The sequence below is a fragment of the Suricata suricatta genome, chromosome 12 (assembly GCF_006229205.1).
Source record: "Suricata suricatta isolate VVHF042 chromosome 12, meerkat_22Aug2017_6uvM2_HiC, whole genome shotgun sequence".
Taxonomy (NCBI): Eukaryota; Metazoa; Chordata; class Mammalia; order Carnivora; family Herpestidae; genus Suricata; species Suricata suricatta.
The window spans coordinates 25,469,597-25,481,325 of NC_043711.1; the positions used below are offsets into that span (position 1 = coordinate 25,469,597).

Genomic DNA, 11,729 nt, shown 5'->3' on the forward strand with positions numbered 1-11,729 from the left:
TCCTAATCCTGCCCCTGGGAGCTGCGGATCTGGAAACCACTGTGGGCACACCCAGAGTGCAAAGCCTCTTGATTTGGAGATTGACTCATGAGAAGACAGCGTCCTCTTCTGGCTGATAGCGAGTACTGCTCCTCTCCTGGGGAGCCAAGTTCATCTTCTTCCCTCGTTAAAGCAGCATCTCAGTGCTAGAACAGTCTTCTCTGGCACCTCAGCGCTTTTCATCCTGCCTTTTTGAGACACCTAAGGCTGCAGGCAGGCCGCACGATGCTATCAGAGGTCCATCACCCCAACCCTTTCCCCTGGCCACCGCACTGTGCTGGATCCATTGCCTTTCTCTCCTTACCGCACGTGCAAACAAGCCCAAGAACTTCTCCCTTTTCTGTGGCCGATTCTAAAGCTACCTGTTAGTGTAAAGTTGGTCTTTCCAGGCTGACCATGAGAGGGGACGGTGAGGAAACAGGACCAAGAGGTGGAAGGCTTCTCACAGCTGCTGACTGGTGGGTCTTGAGCAGGCTACTTGCCTAACTGCTCAATTTCTTCTTCTAAGGGTTTGGTACCAAGGTTTTTTTTTTTTATTTTATTTAAAAATTTTTAATGTTTTATTTATTTTTGATATAGAGAGAGACAGAGCATGAGAGGAGGAGGTGCAGAGAGAGGAGACACAGAACGGGAAGCAGGCTCCAGGCTCTGAGCTAGCTTGTCAGCACAGAGCCTGACGCGGGGCTCGAACCCACGAAAGTGAGATCTGACCGGAGCCGAAGTCGGAGGCTTAACCGACTGAGCCACCCAGGCGCCCCTTTTTCATTTTATTTAATTATGCTTTAATTTTTATTATGAATAATTTTAAATATGCATAAAAGTTGCAAAAATAGCTTGAAAATTCATGTTTACCCTTCACCCAGGTTCGCCGATGAACATTTTTTCATTAGTTTTTTCATCATTTCATGACTAAAGACATTTTTTGTTAGTTTTTATACATACAGATTTTTTTTTTTCCTGAACTATTCAAGAGTAAGTTGATGCCACTAGGATCCTTTATCTTTAAATACTTCCAAGTGATTTAAGGACAAGTAATTCATTTATATAACTGCAAAACAATTATCACATCAAAATCAGAAGGTTTAGCAGTGATATGATATTATTACCTAGTCTACAGACCTTGTTCAAATTTTACCAGTTACTCCAATAATGTCCTTTATAGCAATTTTTTTTTCTTTCTGGTGCAGGGTCTAATCCATGCTTATGCATCATACTTAGCAGTCCTATGTCCTTGACCCCCTCTAATCTGATCTCTAAAGTTCCTAAGCCTTTGTCTTTTATATTCTTGACATTTCTGAAGTGTGCAAGCTCGTTATTTTGTTGGCTGTCCCTCAGTTTGGGTTGGTCTCGGGCTTTCTCATGATTAGATTCAGGTGATACATTCCGAGTGGGAATACTACTTAGGCGTTTCACAGAAGTTCTTAAATAAGCTTCTCCTGGCATTTACAGGGAAGCTGGGTGACTCAGACACAGGAAGTAGATTATGATTTAAAATTCTTAATAATAGTCACTAACATTTATTGAGTGCTTGCTGTGGACACGCCTCTCTGTGTTTGTTGATTTGAGCACTAACTTCTCCTTGTACAGGGTGCTTATGTTGGATCACAATAATAAAATGGTAACAGCAGTATAGGTATTGAGGTTTATTAGGCCCTATATCACCCATTTTCTTTTCGTGTACAAGGTCCGTTAAGCCTCACTATCATCCAAGTACTACTATTATCTTCATTTTACACACGAGGAAACTAGCCTCAGAGAGGGTATCGCTGGCACCAGGTCTCAGAGGTACCCAGCTGGCACTGTTTGATACCAGAGCATGAGCACTCAGGTGGTCCCCTATACCATTCGTCTCTGGTATATAGCAGTGATAAGGCCCTGCCAGTATTCCAGCTCAGAACACTGAGAACAATCCATGCCCCTCTCCCTAGACTCCCAGCAAGCGGGGATGTTTTCTCCCTCATCTTCTGAACCCCCCAGATTCCCCCACACATAAGGAGCATGAGAACTTGGGAGATACCCCATGCTGTGAGTACTGGACCTCAGTAGGTTGTGTGGTGATCTCCAGGGGCAGATCTCCCTCCTGGGTCATCACCCATTGGGAAATTACTTACAAATCCATTGAAAATCACATCAGTCCCAAAGACAGGGTGAGGAGCGTGGCTGTGAATAGATGTCAATCTTAAAAAAATTTTTTTTTAATGTTTATTTATTTTTGAGAGAGGCAGACAGAGTGTGAGTGGGGAGGAACAGAGAGAGAGGGAGACAAGAATCTGAAGCAGGCTGCAGGCAGGCTCTGAGCTGTCAGCACAGAGCCCAATGTGGGACTTAAACTCACAAACCACAAGATCATTACCTGAGCTGAATTTGGACGCTTAACTGACTGAGCCACCCAGGCGTGCTGAGCAGGTGTCCAGCTTTAACCAGACAGTGACTCATGAATGATTCTCCCTTTCTCATGAATCCTATTGCGGGATGAGATTTCTCCTCTACAAGCAGAGCCTGCTCCAAGGTCATCCAAGAAACAGATTTATGTGCCGGCCAGTGTCATTCATAACACACAATCTGAAGAATTCAGCCTTGGAGATTTGTTGGTATAAGTAAGTCCTAGCCTGGGACCAGGGATCATTTTGCATCATGGGTGTTTTAGGGGATTTGTTATTCACTCATTTGACAGTCAGCCTACTAAGGTGGAGGGAGATACAGAGCTGAATAAGGCCGCTCTTGCCGCTGGGGACTCAAAATTAGATAGTTAATTGGACTTGCCTTTAGTTTCAGTTTTCTATGACTCTGAGCCTTCATTCTATATCCAAAGGCCAAAAACCCATTATGATTATGAATTCCCAATGTAAATCTAGGACTCAAACGTCTTTGAGCCCCATTGGCCACCACTTTATCTGACCATTATGACCTCTCTGACTGTATAGATGGGAAGGGTGACCAACCCTCCCAGTTTGCCCAAACCAAAGGGAGGCTTTTGGTGCAAAAATGAAGTCCTGAGCAAAGTGGGATGAATTAGTTACCGTAGTTCAGCTGGGAACAAGGGCAGTAGGAAGAATGGGCAACTGAGAGAGTAATGATAATAGTCAACACTTACTTTGTTTAAGAATTTAGTAATGGGGGAGCCTGGGTGGCTCAGTCGGTTAAGCATCTGGCTTCGGCTCAGGTCATGATCTCATGGTTCGTGGGTTTGAGCCCCACATCGGGCTCTGTGCTGACAGCTAGCTCAGAGCCTGGAACCTGTCTTCGTATTCTGTGTCTCCCTTTCTCTCTGAGTCTCCCCTGCTCACACTGTCTGTCTCTCTCTCAAAAATAAATAAAACATTAAAAAAAAAAGAATTTAGTAATGGTTAGGGGCACCTGGGTGGCTCAGCTGGTTAAGTGTCCAACTTCAGCTCAGGTCATGAACTCCCAGTCCATGAATTCGAGCCCACATCAGGCTCTGTGCTGACAGCTCAGAGCCTGGAGCCTGCTTCAGATTCTGTGTCTCCTTCTCTCTCTCTGCCCCTCCCTTGCTCTCTCTCAAAAATAAACATTTAAAAAATTTTTTAGAAAGAATTTCGCAATGGTCAGAATAAATTTATGAAGTAAGTACTACATAACCACTATTTTATAGAGGTGTGAACTGGGACCCAGAGAAAGTAAGCAACTTGTTGGAAGTATATACTTGGTAAATGGAAGAGTCAGGCCTGCCAGAGAGCAAATCCTGTGTTCCCAGCCATTACTCTGCACTGCCTCAGAGGTCTCATGTGGTGCAGATAGTCTCGAACGATATTTGAGATGAATTTTCAGAGCCTGGAAGAGACTCCTCTGGAAGCAGTAGTCATCGGAAGCCATGTTTCCACGGAGACCCAATCATATCTAGCCAGGCTGCGTTTACGTGTAGCCATAGCAGTGGAGAGCTGCCATCACTCAAATGTGGTGGATTTCATAAGAAAAAGACCCTCAGTAGCAATTTCCTGAGCGTCCGCCAATGCCCGTTCTATTATTCAAGACTTCAGTGGTGTCTGCATGCCAGCCTGCAAAACCTAAGTCCTACACAAGTCCTCGAAGGTGTGCATTGAGTACTGTGGTGAAGAGCACAGATTCAGACACATGTCTGTCTCTGCTCCATCACTTGCTGGCTACGTGAGCTCAGACAAGTCACCTAACCTCGAGCCCAGTTTCCTTGTCTGTTAAATGGTGGAAGTCACGATATCCACACTGCACAGCTGTTGTAAAGATGAAAACAAATGGGATAGTGCATGAGAAGCACAATGCCCAGGACAGAGTCGGAAACGAAGATGTGTACACTACCTGGTAATTAACATCTGCTCATCCTATGTTTTTAAATGAGAACGATCCACGTGAGAATGACACCAAGGAGCAGATGATGGTCTGTTCCCCTTTGCTTTGTCTGCTCCACACCTCTCTACTTCCTCCCCTTGTCCTTTCCACTTCTGGCTCTGTGGCCTGTTTCCAGCCACTTGTGTGCCACTGGGGAGAGATGACCAAACTTGGTACCTCCTGCTTCTGGCCCCATGGGCTACCCAGTACCGCCAGTCCCTAGAACCCCAACTGGGGCATCAGGAACCACTGTCTGAAAGGTGACCAAACTATAATCCATCCACGTGGATGTGTGATCTGGCTCCCCAAATGACCTCACAGCTCAGAAAGGAGTCAAGATAAGAACAAATGAAGAGGCATTTGATCCTTTTGATAAATTAGATTGGGGGCATCGTAATGTAGATGGCATGATGTGACGTACATCTTTGAAAGTGTCATTAAGATGTTCACATCTAAGTGGGTACCTGGTGGGATGTTTAAGGGTCCCAGGAGAGACACCAGGGACAACTAAGAGGGAGGAGTAAGTGATGTGGATGCTGAAATGAAACCTGTAAGGACCTTGAAAAATATGTTTCCTTAGCAAGAACTATGTACACACACACACACACACACACACACACACACACACACACACGTGTTAGTAGCCTTCCGCCATTGATTCTTGGTTCACATGGGGGGGCCTCATGATCTCTGTTCCCCAACTGAGTTTTGACTATTCAAAGATGGTTTCTAGGCGCCTCTCAGAACTGGGCGAGCCCAGTAAATACTTGGTGTATGAACAGCGCTGATGCTGATGGCTGATATTATGCACACTTCCTCTGACCTGTAAACACATGATTCAGCTCGATCTTGTCTGTAACCCTATGGTACCATCATCAATCATTCATCATCACCTCCTACGTATCGATGAAGAAACTCAGGTTTACATACACAGATAACTAGTAAGTGGCAGAGCTGGGCCTGAACCCACCATCTTCACCTGAGAGCCGTTCCAGTGACTCAGACACTTGGAGCTGGTGCTTGCTCATCTGCACGGCTACCTGCCCTTTGGGCCAGCCCTGCATTAGTCTCAGTTTGGCACCTGCATCCCCAGTGTCCTTGGGGTGCTACTGTCTCCCCTAACCTCAGTCAGTGTGGTTTAGGTGAGGTAGGAAAGGATTTCTTAAACAGGACATAAAAAGCACTAAACATAAAGGATAATTTGACTAAATTAATGTTTGTGCAAAAGCACTAAAGAAAGTAAAAGGATAAGCCACAAACTGGGAGAAGATCTTTGCAGGACATATAACTACAAACCATTAAGACACAATTAGAAAGATGGGGAAATGACACAGGCAGACATTTCAGACACGGAAACACGATGGCAAATAAGTATATGAACAATTGCTCAAGCCCACTAAAGATGGACGTGGAGGGGCGCCTGGGTGGCTCAGTCGGGTAAGCATCCGAATTCAGCTCAGGTCATGATCTCACGGTTTTTGGGTTTGAGCCCCGCATCGGGCTCTGTGCTGACAGCTCAGAGCCTGGAGCCTGCTTCAGATTCTGTGTCTCCCTCTCTCTCTCACTCTCCCCTGCTTGTGCTGTCTCTGTCTCTCAAAAATAAATAAGAAACATAAAAAAAAAAAGATGGACGTGGAGATTAAGATCACGAAATACCTCTCCAGACCTACCAGATTAGAAGCAGTCTGTCTGGTGGTCCCAAGCGTTAGCAAAATCCTGAAGATATTCACCTACATTGTCCTTCTAAAGGTTTAGTTTTGCTTCTTATATTAAAGTCTTTAATCTATCTTGAATTAATTTGGAGAGGGGTGTGCTGTTAAATTCCATGTTTTTCTACGTGAATAATCAATTGTCCTAGCATTTTTACTGAATTGTCCTTCCTTTCCCCAGTGATCTGAAATGTCACCTCCCTTATAAGCCGAGTTTCCCTATCTGCGTGGGTCTGTTTCTGTGATTTTTTTTTTTTAAGGTAGGCTTCATGCCGAGCACAGAGCCCAATGCCAGGCTGTGAGATCAAGACCTGAGCCGAGATCAAGAGTCAAACGCTTACCAACTGAGACATCAAGGCATCTTGGTTTCTGTGATTTCTATATTGTTTCATTAGTGTTTTTGTCTATTCCTACATGAATATAGTCATAATAACTATACTTTTGTAACAAGTCTTGATATCTAATTTTTCTTCATTGAGAGTATATTTATTTTTCTTGCACCTTTGCTCTTTCATGTGAATCTTAGAATCAGCTCAGCATCTTTCTTGAAAAGTCCTGTTGAGATTTTGATTGGAACCATTTCTGATTTTGAAGAAAGCATTTCTAACTTTTCATTATTGAGAGTTATAATTGCTGTAGGGTTTTGGTTTTGCTGGCTGCCTTTTAACCTGGTCAAGGAAGTTCTCTTCCGAGTTTACTACGAGTTATTACCAAGAGAGACTGTTGAATTTTAAAAATTTGCAATCATTGGGATGATCTTATAGTTCCCCTTTAATATATAGATACAGTTAACTACAGGAATAGATTTCCTAATGTTAAATTATCCTTGCATTCTTGGAATAAACCTGTCTTGGTAGTGATATATCGTCCTTTTTATATATTGCTGGACTCAATTTACTAATATTTTACTTAGGATTTTTACATCTATGTTTTTGAGTGATTTAGGAGTAATATTGGTCTGATCTTGTTTGGTATGGAATTTAGACTGGTATAATAGAGTGATTTGGGATGTGGTCTCTCTTTTTCTATTTTCTATTTCCAGAAGGGCTTATGATGTATTGTTTTGAAAGTTTAGACTTGCTTCTAGAATTATCAGGTTTTATGTTTTCCTTTGACTATTTCACCAATTTCTCTAATAATTATAAGATTCACATTTTCTGTAGTTGACAACTGATATAATTTGCTGGTCAATCAAATGTGTTATCATTATGTAGTGATACTTTCCATCCTTAATGATTTTTGTTAGTCTGTTATCTAATATTAACAGAGCTATACCAGCTTTCTTTCGGATACTATTTGTGAGGTATATCGTTTTCCACATTTACTTTTAACCTTCCCAAATTCCTATTTTTTTCTTTTTCTCTCTTTAAAAAATTTTTTTAATGTTTATTTATTTTTGAGAGACAGAGAGACAGAGCATGAGCAGGGAAAGGGCAGAGAGAGAAGGAGACACAGACTTTGAAGCAGGCTCCAGGCTCTGAGCTGTCAGCACAGAGTCTGACACGGGGCTTGAACTCACAAACCACGAGTTCATGACCTGAGCCTAAGTCCGCCACTTAACTGACTGAGCCACCCAAGGGCCCCTGGAGTGCCTCTTGAAACAAAGCCTCTTGGACATCCAAGTTGACAATTGCTGACTTTTAACTAGTGACTCTAGTTAAGTTACTATGATTATTAGTTAATCTGGACTTATTTTTTTATTACCTTTTTTGGGGGAGGAGTCTTACTTTTCCTACAATTCCTTGGGTTGATTGGTATTTGTTTATTGGCTTATGTAATTTCCCCCCCCCTTCTACTGGTTTGAAAGTTATACATGTTACTTATATTACTTTAGTGAATACCATTGACATTGTACCATATGTAATTAACAAAAGCCAAAGTTACTATCTTAATTCCCTTCCCACACAAATGCAAAGGCACGGGAACACTTTATTTTGTTACCACCTCGTTCTTAATTTTTTGTTGTCTCTTATTTTAGTTCTGACCTTGTTTATTTATTTTTCTTAATTTTTTTTTATGTTCTTTACTTATTTTTGAGAGACAGAGACAGTGGGAATAGGGGAGTGTCAGAGGGAGAGGGAGATACAGAATCCGAAGCAGCCTCCAGGCTCTGAGCTAGCTGTCAGCACAGAGCCCGACGCGGGGCTCGAACCCACGAACTGTGAGATCATGACCTGAGCCGAAGCCAGACGCTTAACTGACTGAGCCACCCAGGCGCCCCCTGACCTTGTTTAAACCTACAGATTATGGGGGAGCCTGGGTGGCTCAGTTGATTGAGTGGCCAGCTCTTGATTTCAGCTCAGGTCATGATTGCAGGGTCATGGGATTGAGCCCCATGTGGGGCTCTGCCCTGAGTGTTCTGCCTGCTTGGGATTCTCTCTCTCTCTCTCTCTCTCTCTCTCTCTCTTTCTCTCTTTCTGCCCCTCTTCCTTGCTCTCTCTTTCTCTCTCTAAAAAATAAGAAAAAAACCCCTATGGATGATGTATTATTATTGTCATCATTATTGTTTTGTACTGACAATTTTGTTTAGATTCACTCTACTTACCAATTTCTTCACTCAGTATGCCTTCTTTCATTTCAGTTCTTAATGGGGTCATCTTTTTCTTCTTTCTGAGGCATATCTTAGAAGTTCAGTTAGTCAAGTCTTCCAGTTGTAAATTCAGTTTATCTGTATTTAACTCTCATCCTGAAAGGCTAAGGATCCAATTCTCAGGTCTTTGAAGATATTATCCAACATTTTTAGCTTCCTATGTTGCCATTCATAAATCTGCTGGTGATCTAATTCCTTCTTTGGGGAATAGCTGTCTTTTTTTTTTTTTTTAATCTCTAGCTGCTTTTAAGATCTTTGTTTTCGTTTTTATTTATTTTTGTTTTTTAAAGATTTTATTTTTTAATGTTTATTTATTCTAAGAGAGAGAGAGAGAAAATGCAAGTTGGGGAGGGACAGAGAGAAAGGGAGAGAGAGAATCCAAGGCAGGCTCCATGCTTCAGCATGGAGCCCAGTGCAAGGTTTGGTCTCATGACTGTGAGGTCATGACCTGAGCTGAAATCAAGAATCCAGATGCTTAACTGACCCTTAATTTTGGCTTAGGTCATGATCTCAGGTTTGTGGGTTTGAGCCCCACGTCGGACTCTGTGCTGACAGTGCTGACAGTGTGGAGCCAGCTTGGGATTCTCTCTCGTTTCTCTCTGCTCCTCCTCTGCTCTCATGCATGCACATGTGCACACATTCTCTCAAAATGGATGAATACATTATTTTTTAATGTTTATTTTTGAGAGAGAGAGAGAGACAGAGCATGAGCAGAGACAGGCAGAGAGAGAGGGAGACACAGAATCTGAAGCAGGCTCCAGGCTCTGAGCTGTCAGCACAGAGTCCGACGCGGGGCTCAAGCTCACGAACAGTGAGATCACGATCTGAGTCGAAGTTGGATGCTTAACCAGCTGAACCATCCATGTGCCCCAATAAATTATTTTAAAAAATATTTTATTTTTAAGTAATTACTTCACCCATCATTGGGCTCGAACTCACAACCCTGAGACCAAGAGTCACGTGTTCCACCCACTGAGTCAGCCAGGCACCCCTTCTTTGTTTTTAGTATCCTGCAGTTTCACTACAATGTCTCTTCGTGTAGATTTCCTGTTATTTATCCTGCTTAGGATACGTTATGCTTCCTAAAACTGTGGATTCATGTCTTTTTTCTGCTCTGGAAATTCTCACCCTTTATACCTCAAATATGGCTTCTCCTTCCTTCTCTCCTTTGATGCTGCTTAAATGGATTTTAGATCTGCTCAGTCTATTCTGCATATTTTGTAATATCTTGTTTTCCTTTTTTTTTCATTCCTATCACTCTGTTGCCTTCTGATTAATTTCTTCAGATAGGTCTTCCAAATCACCATATTTGATTAATCATGATCCATGGGAATCCTGGGCAACTTGCACTTTGGTAAGTACACTGTCCCTGAAGCTCTGGAAACAATTCCATGAAGATGTCGAATGCAACTCTTGAAATCTGAATGATGAGGTGGCCAACATCTTGGGGGGAGGTGCTTGAGTCCAAGCCAGGGAGATTGTCCCTAACTCTGGATGGATCCCAGCAGCCTTAACAGAGGCAGATTTTACCAGCTAGTCACCAGTGGCCTCAGAGATGTTCCTCTGCCACACCTCTGAAGCTTTTTGTCCATGACCCATTCTTAAACCCAGGACTCATCCAACTCAACCAGGTTCTGCCAGTCTGGAGGGTTTGGCAGGAGGGAGGTTGCCTTTGTGGTTGAGTTAAATACCAAGAGAGTCCTGCTAAGCACCAGTCCCACCTAGGTCTGGAACAAGAGGCAGACAAGGAAGCCTTCATTCAGGGCAGCAGAAGATACCACTCCCCACCCCCACCCCACCCCCACAGGGCTCAGCACATAGTAAGTGCTCAATAAGATTGCATTATATGAATGAATAAACACTTTGATGGAAGAAGTCTGTAGGACAGTGTGGGCCCAAAGGAGAGTTACAGGAAGGCTTGCTGGGGGAAGTGACTTTAAACTGTGGCACAGAAAAAATAAATAAATAAATTGAGGCATAGACAAGAGGAAGTAGGCCAAGAAGAAAAGGAAGAGTTTCTGGTGGAGGAAACAGCCCCTTCAAAGGCGAAAGTGATAGAATTCAGCCTGGGCACCCTCACAATACTGGATGAGGCTGGAGTGGTAAACTGAGGCCAGATGCTCAAAAATCCAGGCTTTGTGGCAGATAAGCTAGTCAAACAACATCATTTGAATTTAATGGGTGATAATTTTTATGCCCTCCTGCTAATTCTTTGTTTTTGTTTTTGCCTATTTAGGTTTAAGTGTCCTTAAAAAGAAGAAATGACCATAGTGGGGCTTTAACCAGCAGTGGCTGAAAGCCTTTCCAAGACTGCTGTTTTGTGTCCGGCCCCCCCCCCCCCCCCCCCGCCCGCCAGTTTTGGAACCCGGTGCAGGGTTTGAATTCCCAATTCTGTCCCTAATGGGCTGAACCCGTGGGCAAGCGCCCCCTCCTTCTTCTGAGAAAGGAAGTCAATCACAATGCCTACCGCATAGTATTACATGAGACAGCTTGTGTAAAGCAGGGCTGCTTGGCTTGCCTGTGAGCCTGTGTCTGTCCTTCTACTCCTGTAGAAGATCTCCTGTCCTCCTTTTGGGAGCAGAGATCCAGCCAGAGTCGCTTTGGCGCCACGTGCCCGGCAGCACCAGGCACATAGTAGCTGCTCAGGAAATCAAACAACGCCTCGGCGAACTCTGGCGGTGCCCCGGGGAACTGCGGCTCCTCGGGTCCCAATCCTGAGCCCATCCCTTAAGCGAGCTCTTCAGGGGCAGGGCGGCCGGGTTCTACACTTGGCACCTGGCGCGGCGCGCGGAACGGAGTAGGCAGTGGCCCTCGGGCCTGGGCTCTTGCGTACTTGGAGACAGGTTGCCAAAGGCCGTTGTGGAAGCCACTCACTTGCCCCTCCGGGTTTAACGCTCCGAGCGGGGGCGCAGAGGTGCTGAGAGGAGCCCGGCCGCGGCCGCGCGGCGGCTCCAGGGGCCGACGCGGGCGGAGCCGGCTTTTTTGTCGGCTGACTCAGGCCGTCGCGGCGCTCCTTTAAGGCGTCCAGCGGAGCCGGGCGCGGGGAACCGAGCGGCGCGGGCACGAGC

At 44.3% G+C, this 11,729-nt stretch overlaps 1 protein-coding gene across 1 annotated transcript in view; it reads left to right on the forward strand.

Moving 5' to 3' along the window:
- ABHD6 (abhydrolase domain containing 6) overlaps nt 1-11,729 on the forward strand; it is an 85,707-nt gene that overhangs the window by 23,929 nt on the left and 50,049 nt on the right. The gene's annotated exons all lie outside the window — the stretch shown is intronic.